Source organism: Lathyrus oleraceus, chromosome 6, assembly GCF_024323335.1.
Source record: "Lathyrus oleraceus cultivar Zhongwan6 chromosome 6, CAAS_Psat_ZW6_1.0, whole genome shotgun sequence".
In the NCBI taxonomy this organism is placed as follows: Eukaryota; Viridiplantae; Streptophyta; class Magnoliopsida; order Fabales; family Fabaceae; genus Lathyrus; species Lathyrus oleraceus.
Genome location: NC_066584.1, coordinates 399,036,873 through 399,052,812, shown reverse-complemented (window position 1 = coordinate 399,052,812; position 15,940 = coordinate 399,036,873).

Genomic DNA, 15,940 nt, shown 5'->3' with positions numbered 1-15,940 from the left:
GGACAGTCTTCTCTTAAGGGTAGCTTGTGCCCCACAACATTGGTATTCCACCCTGGTGTATCTTGATACAACCAGGCATCCACCTGCTCTTCCAACAGGGCTACCATTCTGTTCTCGACTTGCCTCTGAAGCGGCCTCAACTTTCACTTTCCCTTCTGACCTCGGCGGTACTCGGGATGACAATCTTGACTCGCTCCTCGTGCGGTTGAATCACCTTCTCCTCTTGTTTCGACAACCTGGCTAATCCCAGCAGATCACAATCTTCTTCGCCTTCTTCTTTGGCGTGATAGGTCGGATGGTCGAAGTCATACAGAGGTGTAACCAAATTGTTATCGGTGAGATCAGGAGGGTAATCACTTTTGAGGTTGGACCGAGACAAATTCAAAAGGAAATAGAACGAAAAACATTGCCATTTATTTGTTTTTAAAACTGCAAAATTAAATGAAAAACAGGGAACACCGCTTTTAACTACAAAAACATCCATTCATTACTGGTGCAAAATGTTGCATAATGAAACACATGAGATGGCCCTTACAATGGACCATTACGTTTCGGGCAAAACGTATGGCTTTCATGCAAACAAAAATTGAAAAACAGAAATACTACTCTTCAGGATGAGTGACAGTGATGCTTTTGGAGTCCTTCCAGTTTCCTGGTACGCACGACTTTATCCACAACTCGAGTTCGCGGTGACTGTCGATCTCTCACTCACTGAGCAAGCATGATCAGGATCCAGCATTCCTGCACTGACAAAGGCGTGCGGTGGGCGACATCCTCTATTTGGTCTAGACGACTCTTGATCTGGCTGATAACCGACCCCAAACATGTCTGCTTTTACCACTATGTCAATGATCCTTCCCCAGCCTTGAGCCTCTTTGTTCTTCACTACTTCCAGAGCTTATTTATAAGAAGAAATGGACAGCTTCTTCTCTTTTTCAGCGACAAGGGCATTCTCCACCTGGACGGTTTCAACTGCCAGACTGGGTGCCTTACATCTTACATCGTCCATTTCTACTTTCTTCATCTTCTGGGTCATGTCTTTTATCAATACACACCCCTCTGTGGTGACGGTCGCACAACAATTATCAACAACAGGGAAAGCTCCATCCTGCATCAGAGATCTTGGGACCACAGACATTGGAACCTTTAACCGATTCTCTTCAGTCACTTCCATTCCTCTCTTGTTCTTTTTCACAATCTTTACCTTTGCGGGACCCTGCCTGGGTACGGGGTTGACATCCTCATTCATTATCTGGGCCAAGCTGATAGCCTTGGAGTCCACCATATCTTGGACGATATGCTTGAAAGCTCTACAACCCTCAATGTTGTGTCCGGGTGCCCCAGAGTGAAACTCGCACTTGGCACTCTCATCATAGTTTGCAGGCCTCCGCTGCTGTTCTATGGGAATCAATATCCTCGGTCGAACTAACCCCAAATCCCTCAATCTCTTGAACAAAAGGGTATAGGTCACAAGCGGCTCATCGAACTGACGATCCTCCTTCTTCTTCTTCACCTGGCTCTTAGCTTTCGGTGCCTTCTGTTGAGGTAGCAGTTGTTGCGGTTGAGCAGGTGGATTATTGACAGGAGTGGTTACAGTGGCAGCATAAGGGTGATAACGATCTTTACTACGTTCTTTCTTTGCGGGCACACCAACTGGCTCAACCTCCTTCTTGAATGGACCACTGTCGGAGGGTTTCTTTGCTACAGTACCAGAAGGTTTGTTCACTTTGGAGGACGGAGCCTTCCCCTGAACTTTCTCCAATATCAGCCACTTCTCAATCTTTTCCAATCTCTCAGACATGACTTTCTGTCCCAAGGCAAGCCCTTGCACAACACTGAACAAGTCCCTCATCAACTCTTTCAACTCAAGGATGTCGGCGTTGGGAAGATCCATCAGCTTGGATTTGTTGACCCCCAGCAGGTTATCTGAACAGACGAGCTATGCGCACCGGTTGAATACTGAAACCTACAAAACAGCAAACAGGTTAGTATGACTCACACATGCAATGTCTATCCGTACTAGGAATATTCTGTCCTTTGATTCTGGTTTCATCGAGACAGATAAAATTTTATCAACAACATTCTGACATCTGGATGTCTCTCAACCTGAGTCTCAATTAAAAATAATGGACCCTGAGTACGGACAGACATGAGTTGAATGCAGATGAATGCGAAATGATATGATGCAAACGCATGAATGCAGGCCACTGTGCCACCAAGTCATTTGAAGACCCAATATTTCTCTGAACCAGTCACATCTGTGGGACCAAGTCACCATAAATCCAACTTGGGGAGTTCCGAAATAAACGGAACCGGAGATTACATCACTATCTTCACAGGAACATCCACTGAACGGATGACAATCAGATCCTCTGAACAGGTACTCTCAAATTCAACCCGGGGCTCCGAAATAAACGGAACCCGCTGATAAACCACAGACAAAACTATGGCGTCCCAGAAATAAATGTCCACAATTCATATTCACCATCAGTACCAAGAGTCACCAATAAGTCACCAACAAATCAGCAACTGTACCTGTAAAAATGATCAAACCCTTCCCCACTCACGGGTGTTGTCTAGGCCAGGGTAAAGTCGAGAGAAACGCAGCATAAATAACCTTTTGCAGAACATCATCATGTACACACCCGAAGTATGCAACGATAATATCCCACCAGGGTCTGAACTGCTCGTGATATCAATGTTCCGCTAAGTGGCGCAATACCACCCGCTTCCCATGAATCACTCTATTCCTAGGTTTCCTAGATTTCACTCATAGCCTGGGTATTGGGCCTTTTACCTCGAGTAATCCCACCCCAAACAGAGAGACACAGCAGAACCAGCAGATGAATATGAACGAATGCAAACATTAATGCAAACAATAAATGCAAACGATAAATGCACATATATACAAATGAATGCAATAAATAACAGCACAAAGCAACCAAAACCCTAACCTAGAGAGCGCTAGGAGAGACTCGCTTAGGGAAGATGGACCAACACAGGTCAACTTCTCTCTATTCCCCAGTGGAGTCGTCAGCTGTCGCATTACGCGAAAAACCGGCGGGAAAACAAGAACAACAGAGCCGCCACCGTGCGTTATTTATCCCAAAAGAGGGAAAGGAAATGCTCAGAGTAAACCTGAAAAAAGACATGGTCTCGCGACCAAAGAGAATGGGATCGGGAGTCGGTTATGCGAAGGGAAGGTATTGGCACCCCTACGCATCCGTCGTACTCGACGGGATCCACGCACAATAGGAAGGAAAATGGTTGCTAAAACACTGCTCAAATAAACATCTATACAGGCTGAAGGAGACACAAGAAAACAAACAAGACTGACTCGGCAGGATATCGCATCCTGGGCCTACTTAGTCTATCAGGCATAGACATCAGAGTCGAAGTAGTTCGGACTGGGGAAACGACACATGCTCGCTAGGATATCGCATCCTATGCATACGTATCTCCTTTGACGAAGGAGAATCAGAGCATTCGTAGCTCGGCTAACACGCACACAAAACCACGCAAACACAGGCAAACATGGAACCCGAATGCCAATCGCTGGACTTACATCAGCTTCCGAACCAAACACACGCACACTGGAACCCGAATGCCACTCGATGGGCTTACATCAGCTTCCAAGCACACAACAAGACAAAACGAAGACACAGGCGCCCGGAGAGATCAACCCATCTCCTGCCTACGTACCTCATCTAGTATGAGGATCAGGGCGACGTAGTTCCCCTACAGAGGGACATAGGACTAGCCGAACCAGATAACAGAGGGAGACACAACTAGGGAGACTACGACTCGAGCCTAGATGTTATCATGCAAATTCATCCCTAAGTTAAGGTTTCTAGCTAACTTGCACAGGAAGCAAGCCTATCCTAAACATGACTTGCACAGGAAGCAAGCCACACCTAACTTGCACAGGAAGCAAGCTAAAGCAAACACACAAACACAAGTAGCACACACTATATGCAAGCAATAGGCTCAATCAAGGTTAGGTTTTAGTCGAGGGGTCATATCAACCTCAACAAACAAACCACTGTAACAGGGTAGTGTTAGCTCTTAACCCTAACATTGAGAGTTAGGGTGAAGCTGATGAAAGGTGAGTGAAGATGAGACTTCACAGCTCTTATCCCTGGCCTGGGAGAGCTTAAGACAAGAATGTGTGGGTTCAGAAAGGGGGAACCCTTCTACACATATGACACTGACTCAACTGTACAACTGTACAAGATCTTGGGTTGGTATCTGCAATGCATCAACACAGTGGTGTGAGCAAAGCAGATGACACACAGAATAGCAAGGGATGGATTGCACATCCCTTGGGTTCTGCCAATTGCCTCTTCACTTAGGAGGTCTTTGAATATGTACAAGGACAAAAGTAAACAGTCACAAACATTGCCTCTTAAGGAGGACTTCAGACAGGTGCCTGGCCAAGTAACAGGCCAGGTCTTCCAGACTACATGAAGTAAGGAAGTTATACCTCAATGCAAATTGCTTATCAAGCAAAGCAAAGCAAAGTTCACAAGGAACTAATAGCAACTAAAGTACCTGAAATCAGTCAAGCACAGTTAGTATACCAGACACAAAGTTAAAATAAAGAGCATAAGAATCAAACAGATAACACAGTCAATCAGATGTGCACAGCACAAGCTCAAAGCAAGTGAGATAAGCAACCTACAAAACACACAAGTTAGTTCATGATAAACAATAAAACTTAATCAACTTGTATTGATCTCTTTGAAGCATTTGTTGCTTAACCTGAAACAACAAGCTTAAACATGAGCAACAAGACCACTAGGACAAGCCTAGGGTCAAAAGGATACAAAAAGTTTAAAACAGCAAGGGACAAGTGTCCAAAGTCAAGACAAATTAATCAAGAAGCAAACCCAAGTGGTCTCACATTCACATCATTCATCATCATCATTTCACAAGCAAATTAGGTCAAAGCATGGCAAATAGAACCTCAAAGAAGTCAACAGAATGACTCAACTCAAATCCAATCATAAACATTTCAAAAATTCCTCAAATAAAACATGATCAAACATCATCCACAACATGATAGGCATACCAAATTTCAGCTCATTTGGATCAAAGGAAGTAGGGAAATTAAATTTAGAAAGGCAAAGCAAGTTCAAGCATACTCATTCAAAGCATCAAAACATGCACCAACTTCAACTAATCATAAAACAGAAACAGCATATGATAAATGAATGGAACTAAAGCCATGATGTACTTTAAGATGTTCACAATGCACACGTCAAATTTCAAGTCCATCCAATTAAGAATGAGAATTTCACAAATCATATGGCATCATGTGTCACAAAAGTCAACAATTTGGTCAAACAGGGGAGAAATTATCAATCAAATAGGAAATGCTTCCAAAAATTCCAGAAACATTCACATATATTCTTAACATCCATAAGTATGTTCATGCAAAAAATCAGACCATTTTGAGTTCAATAGGCAAGGTAATTAAAATCATGAAGTTGGACATGCATGGTGTGACACAAATTGTCACACCCCTATTCAAAAAATCATATCTCCACAACCAGCAATGAGAAAATTACAAACTCTATACCAAAATCACCATGAACATGTCTAGTTTAAGCACAAAAAATTTGAGAGGCATTGGATTATGTATCATCATTTCACAAACAATTTGGCAAGACATACACAAAATGGACAACATGAGCAAACCCTAGCACATTTAAAAATTCACACGTGCAAAAAATCTGGAAAAAACATCATAAAAAACTAGAGATCATGAGGAGCATTCCACAAAACATCCCATGAAAAATGGATCAAAAATGAGTGACTTATGATTTTTCTAAGATGCCATGCCAAAATGAAATAAATATTGGAAAAGAAATTGAATTAATGAAATAATTAAACTGGAAGTGGCAAACTTGTAAATAACTTGAACTTTTGACACGCACGCCCTTAACCCTACCCCCATGCAGCCATAATCCGCAGGTAATGCCCAGGATCCGCAGGAAAATGCGCAGCTAACACTATGAATGCTGCAGGAGAATCCGCAGGTAATTCTCCAGAAATGAAGAACAACATGATGATCATCATCATCTTCAAACGTGATTTTCCAGAAAAAATAAAAAGTTCCAGAAATGAAAATTAAGAAATGCACCGTGTAGATCCACCATCAAGCATCAATAAACAACAATCAATTCATCAAACAACAACATATCAAGCACAAATCGAGCAAATTTCATCATGAACATGAAACTTCAAAACCCTCGTTCTCTCTCATTTTGGCACGAAATCAAGAAATGTTTAGCTCAGAATCATCACAAAAGAAATATCTACAAGTATCTCATGATGGATTTAAGAAAAGGGAGAGTCGAATTTTCACCTCTTGATGAGCAGTTTGTGATTTCGTGTGTTTCAAGTCCAGAAATGATTCCAATCGTGTTCTAGCATCCTTGAATGAGTGAATGGAAAGGTTTTGGATATTTAGTTGAGCTCGAATCAGCAACCTTCAACTTTCACCATTGAAGAACACTTGCTTGGTTCTGCTTGTAGTAGCACGAATTCCAGGGGATTATGGCTCAAATGTTGCTCAGTGATGAGGATTGATGATGAACAGAGCACGAATGAACCAAACACTTGAAGAAATTTGAGAAAAAATTTGGAAGGAAATGAGAGAAAATTTGAGAGCAAAAATTTGGATCCCTATTTTGTCAAATGTGTCTAGGGTTTTGAGTCTGAAATAATGCCATATATACTTGGATTAACATTGCTAAACATGGTTAGTGAAGTGGTAAGTGGAATTTGGCTTAATGAAGTGTTTTTGACAATTTACTAAAAACCAACCAAAAATGCATGGGGTGCATGTTAATGCACGAAAATGGGCCTTAAACAACCTCCAAATATGATTTCAGAACAATTGTAATTGGTAACAAGCATTGGAAATGAATTATTTGAAAGTCCATTTTTCAACTCACCCCTTTTTTAATTCATGCACTTGGAAAAAGACCATTTTGATTGGAAATTTTTTGGTGAATTGTGATGAAATATTTGGATAGAGCACATCAAATATGACTTGTAGCAAAAAACCCCACCCAATTTGGCCAAATGGTTTGGAAGTTATGGCCTTTTGAAGTTCAAAAATTCTTGAGAATGATTTGATCATAACTTGCCAACCATAAATGATAAATGAGTGTTCTTGGACTTTTTGGAAAAGTGAGAGCAAGATCTTCAACTTTCATGTTGGACAAAATTTCATTTGAAGCTTGTATGGTGATGTAAATTTGAGGAGAAAAACTTTCTATTTTTGGCAGTTTCCAATTACAGGTCACCTGCCATTTTAGGAAACTTTTTGTCTGACTTTATTTTCTCCAATCTTGATCTTTGAAATGTCAAATGAGACTTGTATGGACATGAATGAACCCTTTCAAACCATCTCCCACCTTGAAATCCATAAAATCAGGCACAGTTGACCACAGTTGACCATAGTTGACTTTCTAGGGTTTCTGGTGAACTGAGCAATGACTGATGACTTCTGAGCATCCAAACCTTGACCAAAACACTTCAAAAGGACCCCTAGGTCATGTGAACATGTTGGACCATCCCTAGGGCCTTGTCTCAATGAAAATTGCACTTGCTTGCTTGATTGACTGATCTCCTGACCAGTTTGACCTAATTTGTCAGTTGAACTTGTACTTGGGCAAATGGACAATGCAATGTTATGCGGTGGCCTATGCTATGTTAATGACCTAATATGAAATGAATGTACAAAAGGTAGGTTCAAATTTGAGGTGCTACACCGCCTGGTTCAGACCTAGGGCTTGTGCTTCAAAACGGTGCGTTTTACCTTTGGACGCGCCCAGAACCTTGCTCACTCGGGTTCGATTCTTGCTAGCGTGTGTTTTGTGAATTATTTCCCTTGAGCGCGCTGGTAACCTTGGCCTCCTGAGTTCGATTCCGTGCGTTTGCATTTTGGAATTTATTTTTTGAGCGCTGCATGTGACCTCCAAGACATAGGTTCGATTCCTGGCATTGTACTTTTGTGAAATTTATTTTTGAAGCGCTTGTTACCTTGTGAGCCTGGGTTCGATTCCTGATGTTGTGTGTTTTGTGGATTTATTTGGGCGCCTTATTTTGACCTGTGTAGCATGAGTTCAACTCCTGGCTGTGACACTTTGACTGATTTCCATTCAAATTTTATTTTCCCTCTTATTTGGCTTTTGTATGAAACTTCTCTGAATACAATACTGATTGTTTGGCTTTTGTACAGGTGCATTAGTCGCTATTAACTTTCTTTGCTTTGCTTTGGAGTGTGGTTAATACACCACTGAGGTTGTTTAGCCTTCTCACTCCATGTAGTCTGGAAGCCCTGTCGCTTTTTTTGCAAGCATTTGGCTGAAGTCCTTCTTAAGAGGCAATGACTGTGATTGTTTATATTTGTGCCAAAGACCTCCTTGTTGAGGCATGTTGTTTGTTAAGTCCTCCTAAGTGAAGAGGCAATTGATAGATAGAAGGGACTAGTAGCCAGTCCCCTGTTAGTCGTTGAGTCGTTCATTATGCTCGCACTACGTGTTGATGCTCTTGAACCTAACCCAAGATCCTTGTATAGAGTCGGTCAAGTGGAATAGGGTCCCTCATTCTGGACCCCCACGCTTTCATTGATTTAAGCTCACCCAGACCAGGGTTAAGAGCCATGAGGTCTAATCCTCATTTCCTTTTATCAGCTTCACCCTAACTCTCAATGTTAGCGGTTAAGAGCTTCAGCATACCCCTACAGTTTGGCTTGTTTGTCGAGGTTGATATGACCCCTTGACTAAAGCCCAACCATTTGTATGAGCCTCTTGTTTGTATATAGAGGGTGATGATTGCTTGTGTGTTTGCTTTTCATACATGTTGATTTTCTGTTTGAATTGACTTGCTTCCTGTGCGAGTTAGGTTCTGTTTAGATACCTCAACCTAGGGCTATTGTGGATTGCATGACAACTATTAGGCTCGAGTCAGTCTCCCTTTTAGTTTGTTATTCCCTGGTCTCTGGTTAGGAGAGAGTTTCTCCCCTGTTAAGGGGAACTACGTCTCCCTGATTCTCATACCAGATGAGATACGTAGGCAGGAGATCGTGCGAGATCTCTCTGGGCAACTGTCATACGGTGAACTGACTTTGGTGTGTTTTTGCTTTGGAAAGCAAATGTCGCGGATAGCAAGAGTCGCCACCGACTTTTCTTTTATCCAATAAGGAAAGGTGGAAAAGAACAGGAAAGACCTTAATTAGATTTTGGGTTCGGGAGGTACATTATACAAAGGGAAGGTGTTAGCACCCTTTGTATCCATGGTTATCCATGGGCTCTTAATTGCTTGATCACTTATGTTATTTTTTCTTGTCTGAAAAAGTGTTTGTGAATTGTTTAGAAAATGTTTTGAAAAGAGAATTTAACTTTGTAATGATTCTTGTATGAATGTATACAAAGTGGTTATCTCGTTTAGTTTTGAAAGTAGTTTAGAAAATATAACTCGGTAATGATTCTAGTATGAATGTATACCAAGTGATGATTTTCTAAAAGATGTTTTGAAAGGTGTGGGGTGTGAAAAATGTTTTAGGTTGTGAGTCAGCAATTAAGGGTTATACCTACCCAAGGCCTTTATGGGCATTCCATATCCTTATGAGGGTAAAACTGTCCTTACTATTGAGAAGTAAGTAGTTTTATCCTTTGGATGTAAAAGGGACATCGTAGGGTCATCGATTGGTCATTGAAGGCAACATTTGTAAGGATACCTTAGCATTCGAAGGGACAATCATCATTTAACCGTAGGCTACAACGAAGGGTCATCGAGGGACAAAATCATATATTCGAAGGCAACATCCGAGGGACTATGATTTATTTTATAGGGACATGATGATTTAATCGAAGGGTCTTTGCTAAGTGTATCCCCACATTCTCAGGACATGACCGTAATACCGTAATATCGTAAGGCAACAAAGAGAGGTCCAAGATCACATATTCAAAGGCAATATTTTGTAATCAATTAGGTAGTTGTAATCAATTATATTATAATCAATTAAGTAATTAGGATGAATCTCCACATTAAAACTAATTAGGTAATTAGGATGAATCTCCATATTAAAATCAATTAGGTAATTAAGATGGATCTCCACAAGGGTATCCCACAAATAAAGTGGAATACCTTAGCCAGCTACCTTTGCCGGGAATATGTGAACCCTTACAAAATTCAGCAAACAGGTCAGAATACCGAATCAGGGTGCAATCGAGAGTTGCACCATAAAAGAAACATAGCAGTAGGCAAAATAACACATGGTTAGGATAAAACAGACCAGAACAGAAAAAAAACAGCCACTGTCACGTTCGCTCCTGCCTCGCCTAGCGAAGGCTTAGCGAATGCTCGCTACATGCTCGCTTAGCGATGTGCTAGCGAGCGGCTGCGGGTTCTGGTTTTAATGGCAGTACAATTCCAGAAAGTTCCACACCCTATGGCATCCATCACAGAAATTTCATGGTTAAATGTTCAAGACATTTACACATACTTAAATCCACATGCGAAACTTAAGATATTTTTATAAATTCAATCATAATGCCACATGCAAATTAAGAACATAAAGCGATAATAGTAATGCAAACCTGTTTGCAATTGAATTGCAACCTTGAATTGGCAAGTCGGATTGAATTGGGCGGAGGTAACCTTGGTGCAGATGGGTTTCCTTCAGGGTTTCCTTTAGGGTTGCTCTGAATTCTCTGGGTTAGCCTCCAGGGTTTGCTGTGCCTTCTCTCTATCTCCGGTTTTGTTCCCTTTTTCGTTCCCCTTTTCCTGATTGAAGTTGTGGTATTTATAATGCTCTTTTTATGACCTAATGGGCTCAAAATGAAGCCCAGAATTTTCTGGTATTCGCAAGCTCCGCTAGGCGAGTGGCGTAGCGAAGGGTTCGCTAGGCGAAGGAATTGCTCGCCTAGCGAGCAAACCAGTTTAGGCCATTTTCTGGATTTTGTCCTCCGTGTGCTGGGTCCTTGTTCTTTTAAGATCAATGCCTTGAAAAATAAGTTGGAGTTCCTTAGAAATGCCTTGTAATATTAACGGGCAAATTTTGGGGTATGACAGCTGCCCCTGTTTAATATTCTTGAACCGAGAGATTTAGAATGGTATGTACACCATTCGTGGTCTGGAGGTGGAAGATTATTGAACACTAGAATGCACCAAAAATTTGCACTTGTTAGTCAGAAGTTATTCCTGATGGAGGTGGGCTTAAAGATGCCATCCAGGAAGTTTGATGATGAAAGATCAGAGTGGATCATACGCTGTTGGGGATAAAGGATCAGAATGGACCATATGCTAGATCGTATCTGAGTAGCAGAATGAGTTATCCATTAGGCGGGTGACTTCGCTGGGGATGCAAGATCAGAATGGACCGTACGCTAGATCGTATCTGAGTTGCAGAATGAGCCGTACGTTAGGCTGTATCTGGAGGTAGAATCAGAATAGATCGTACGCTAGATCGTATCTGAGTTGAAGATCCAAATGGATCGTACGTTAGACCGTATTAGAGTTGCAGAATGAGCCGTACGTTAGGCCGTATCTGAAGAAGAAAGTAGTCGTACGCTAGACTACACCTCGGAATGTACCGTACGCTAGGCAGTATCTGAGGATTTGAAGATCCAAATGGGTCGTACGCTAGACCGTATTGGAGTTGCAGAATGAACCGTACGTTAGGCTGTATCTGAAGAAGAAAGTAGTCGTACGCTAGACTACGCCTCGGAATGTACCGTACGCTAGGCAGTATCTGAGGATTTGAAGGTCCAAATGGGTCGTACGCTAGACCGTATTGGAGTTGCAGAATGAACCGTACGTTAGGCTGTATCTGAAGAAGAAAGTAGTCGTACGCTAGACTACACCCCGGAATGTACCGTACGCTAGGCAGTATTTGAGGGTTTGAAGATCCAAATGGGTCGTACGTTAGACCGTATTGGAGTTGTAGAATGTCAGAATGGATCGTACGTTAGATCGCATCTGAGTTGAAGGAGTCATATGTTGAGCTGAATCAGAATGAACCGTACGTTAGGCTGTATCTGATAATATTTGCTGTATTTGCAATGAATATCTGGGGTGGGCTTAAAGATACCACAATTGGGAGGATATCAGAGTGCTTGTCAGAATGAATGTTCATATGGATTATATCTGAGAGATGTAGTTGAATCTTGAATGTAATTGATAAAGATGCCCGTCTGAATGGACCTTTGTTTTGACTGTACCAGGAGGATAATTAACCTGAAAAATAAGGTTAGCTTCATGCCATGTCATGATGCATGAGATATTTTATGCTTATGAAAATAAATGCGAACAATGTATGCATGCGGATGCTGTGAAATGATGTAATGAATGAATTATGCGTCTGAAAAGTTTTTTTTCTGGCGACCCCCTGGGGAAAATAAATCCCCATCTTCTGGTTGGAGGTACTGGTATTGATGACCCTTTCTCATCTAGGGATACTTGATTTCTGTCTGATGGTAGAAATATTTAACAGAAGCCTGGCTGGGGGTGGAAGAGATGACCAATTTGTCTAGTAATGCCAATTGCTTCTGGGGAATAACTGGCTTTGCTGGGGAATAGAATTAGCCACGGATTCATTGGAAAGCATGGTTAGACCTTCTCCTCGATCCTGAAGTCTTGTAGTAATCGCTATTTCTATTTTATGCATGCATTTTTGGTACACATCGATCATATTCAAATGCATATATTAATTCAAATTAAATCAATGGACGTTTACGCAAACAAAACAGAAAAAGTAAAACAAAAGCATCTTTTTGGAAATAAAATTATATTGATTTTGAAAGAGGGCCTATAAACAGGCAATTTGTGTACAAGGAGACAGAAATCCTAGTCAGAGGAAGTCGTCGAGACAACAAAGAAAAAGCTATGAAGAAAAAAAGAGTCCTATTGATTTTAATTCTGCTACTGTCATTATGTCTTCAAGCATCTCATCTCCTGCTGTCGGATAGAAGTGATTGGCTTGTTCAGTCCCTTGAACTTGGATGAAGCTGTCTGAGAACGGGACATAGTCATACGCTTTTAATCCCTAATTTTTGCCTGGACCGCCTTTTCAGGTTTTCAGTCCACCAGGATACCCCTTTTTGCCCAAGCCGCCTTTTCAGGTTTTCGACTTGCCGGGTGTACATTTTTATATGTTTATCCCTAATTTTTGCCCGAACCCTTTTGGTTTGCCGGGATGCCCTTACTTTTGCGTAGGTACGTCGACCTAGCGGGTCTCTTTTATGCGTAGTATTTTTTGACTATGTCTGCGTTCACGGGATGTGGGAAGTCTTCGCCATCCATCGTAGCAAGTATCATGGCTCCACCAGAGAATACCTTCTTAACTACAAATGGCCCTTCGTATGTGGGAGTCCATTTGCCCCTGGGATCACCTTATGGTAGAATGATACGCTTGATCACCAATTCGCCGATTTGATACACCCGTCTCCTGACCTTTTTGTTGAATGCCTGGGTCATGCGCTTCTGATATATCTGCCCATGACAAACAGCCGCAAGTCTCTTTTCATCAATCAAATTTATCTGATCGAGTCGAGTCTGAATCCATTCATCCTCGTCTAAACCTGCCTCTTTCATGATTCTTAGAGAGGGAATCTGAACCTCCACAGGTAAGACGACTTCCATTTCGTAGACTAAAGAGAAAGGAGTTGCCCCTGTCGAAGTGCGTACTGAAGTGCGATAACCATGAAGAGCAAATGGTAACATTTCATGCCAGTCTTTGTACGTCACTGTCATCTTTTGTATAATCTTCTTAATATTCTTATTAGCAGCCTCCACGGCGCCGTTCATCTTTGGCCGGTACGGAGAAGAGTTATGGTGTTTTATTTTGAACTGCGTGCAGAGTTCAGTAATCATCTTGTTGTTCAAATTGGTGCCATTGTCCGTGATAACTCTTTCAGGGATGCCATATCGACAAATGAGATTATTCTTGATGAATCGTGCCACCACATTCTTGGTGACAGAAGCAAATGAGGCTGCCTCTACCCACTTTGTAAAGTAATCAATAGCAACAAGGATGAAACGATGTCCATTAGAAGCAGTAGGTTTAATCTCTCCGATCATATCAATGCCCCACATTGCAAAGGGCCAAGGGGCTGTCAACACGTTCAATGGAGCAGGAGGCACATGTACTTTATCCGCATAGATCTGGCACTTGTGACAAGTTCTGGAGTGATGGTGGCAATCAGCTTCCATGGTAGACCAATAATACCCTGATCTCATAATCTTCTTGGCCATTGTATGTCCACTAGAATGAGTCCCAAAAATACCGTCATGCATGTCTCCCATAATCTTTTCTGCTTCCTTTTTATCCACACAGTGAAGCAAAGTCGAATCATGATTACGTTTGTATAATACTCCATTACTCAAAAGGAATTTAGCGGAAAACTTCCTCAGAAATTTTCTGTCATTGATGGATGCCCCTTCAGGGTATTCCTGAGTTTCTAAATATCTCTTTACTTCGTGGAACCAAGGTTTCTCTTCTACTTCATTAGCATTAAGTTCATAACAGTATGCTGGTTCATCTAATCGTTTAATGGTGATCATGGGAGCTTCATTGTCCCATCTGACTCTGAACATAGATGACATGGTAGCCAACACGTCTGCCAACTGATTCTCTTCTCGTGGAATATGTTCGAATGTAATCTCTTCAAAATATGGGATTAATGTCAACACCCGTTCTTGATAAGGGATGAGATTCAGATGTTTAGTGTCCCATTCTCCTTTGATTTGACTGATTACTAGTGCTGAGTCTCCGTACACACCCAAAAGCTTGATTCTTAGGTCTATAGCGGCTCTGAGTCCCAAAATACATGCTTCATACTCAGCCATATTATTGGTACAATCAAAACATAGTCTAGCAGTGAAAGGCGTATGACAACCCTTGGGGGAAATGATTACAACACCAACACCATTGCCCAATGCATTAGAAGATCCATCAAAAACCATAGTCCATCGGGATCCCAGTTCGGGTCCTTCATCCGGTCCAGGTTCTTCATAATCAGTAACAAGCATGACATCCTCATCTGGGAACTCAAAATTCATAGATTGGTAATCATCCACTGCTTGATGAGCCAAATGATCGGCTAGCACGCTTCCTTTGATTGCTTTCTGGGTAGTATACTGGATATCATACTCTGTTAAAATCATCTGCCATCTTGCTATTCTTCCGGAGAGGGCAGGTTTCTCAAATATGTATTTGATAGGATCCATCTTAGAAATCAACAAAGTGGTATGATTCAACATATACTGTCTTAGTTGGCGAGCAGCCCAGGCCAAAGCACAACAAGTTCTCTCGAGCAGTGAGTATCTTGTTTCACAGTCGGTAAACTTTTTGCTAAGGTAGTATATGGCATGCTCTTTTCGACCAGACTCGTCATGTTGCCCCAACACACACCCCATTGAATTTTCTAACACGGTCAAATACATAATTAGAGGTCTTCCTTCAACTGGTGGCACCAGAATTGGAGGTTCTTGGAGATACTTCTTGATTTTGTCAAAAGCTTCTTGACATTCATCATTCCATATCATCTCTTGATTTTTCCTTAGTAGTTTGAAGATGGGTTTGCAGGTAGCAGTCAAATGGGAAATAAATCGGGCAATGTAGTTCAAACGTCCTAAGAAACCTCTGACTTCTTTATCCGTACGGGGAACTGGCATCTCTCGAATAGCTCTCACCTTGGCTGGGTCAACCTCAATTCCTTTACCACTGACAATAAAGCCCAAGAGTTTACCGGATCTTACTCCAAAGGTGCATTTGTTCGGGTTCAATCTCAACTTGTATTTCTTCAACCTCTCAAACAGTTTGTATAAATGATCGAGATGTTCTTCTTCGGTATGAGATCTGGCTATCATGTCATCCACATATACTTCTATTTCATGATGGATCATGTCATGGAACAAAACC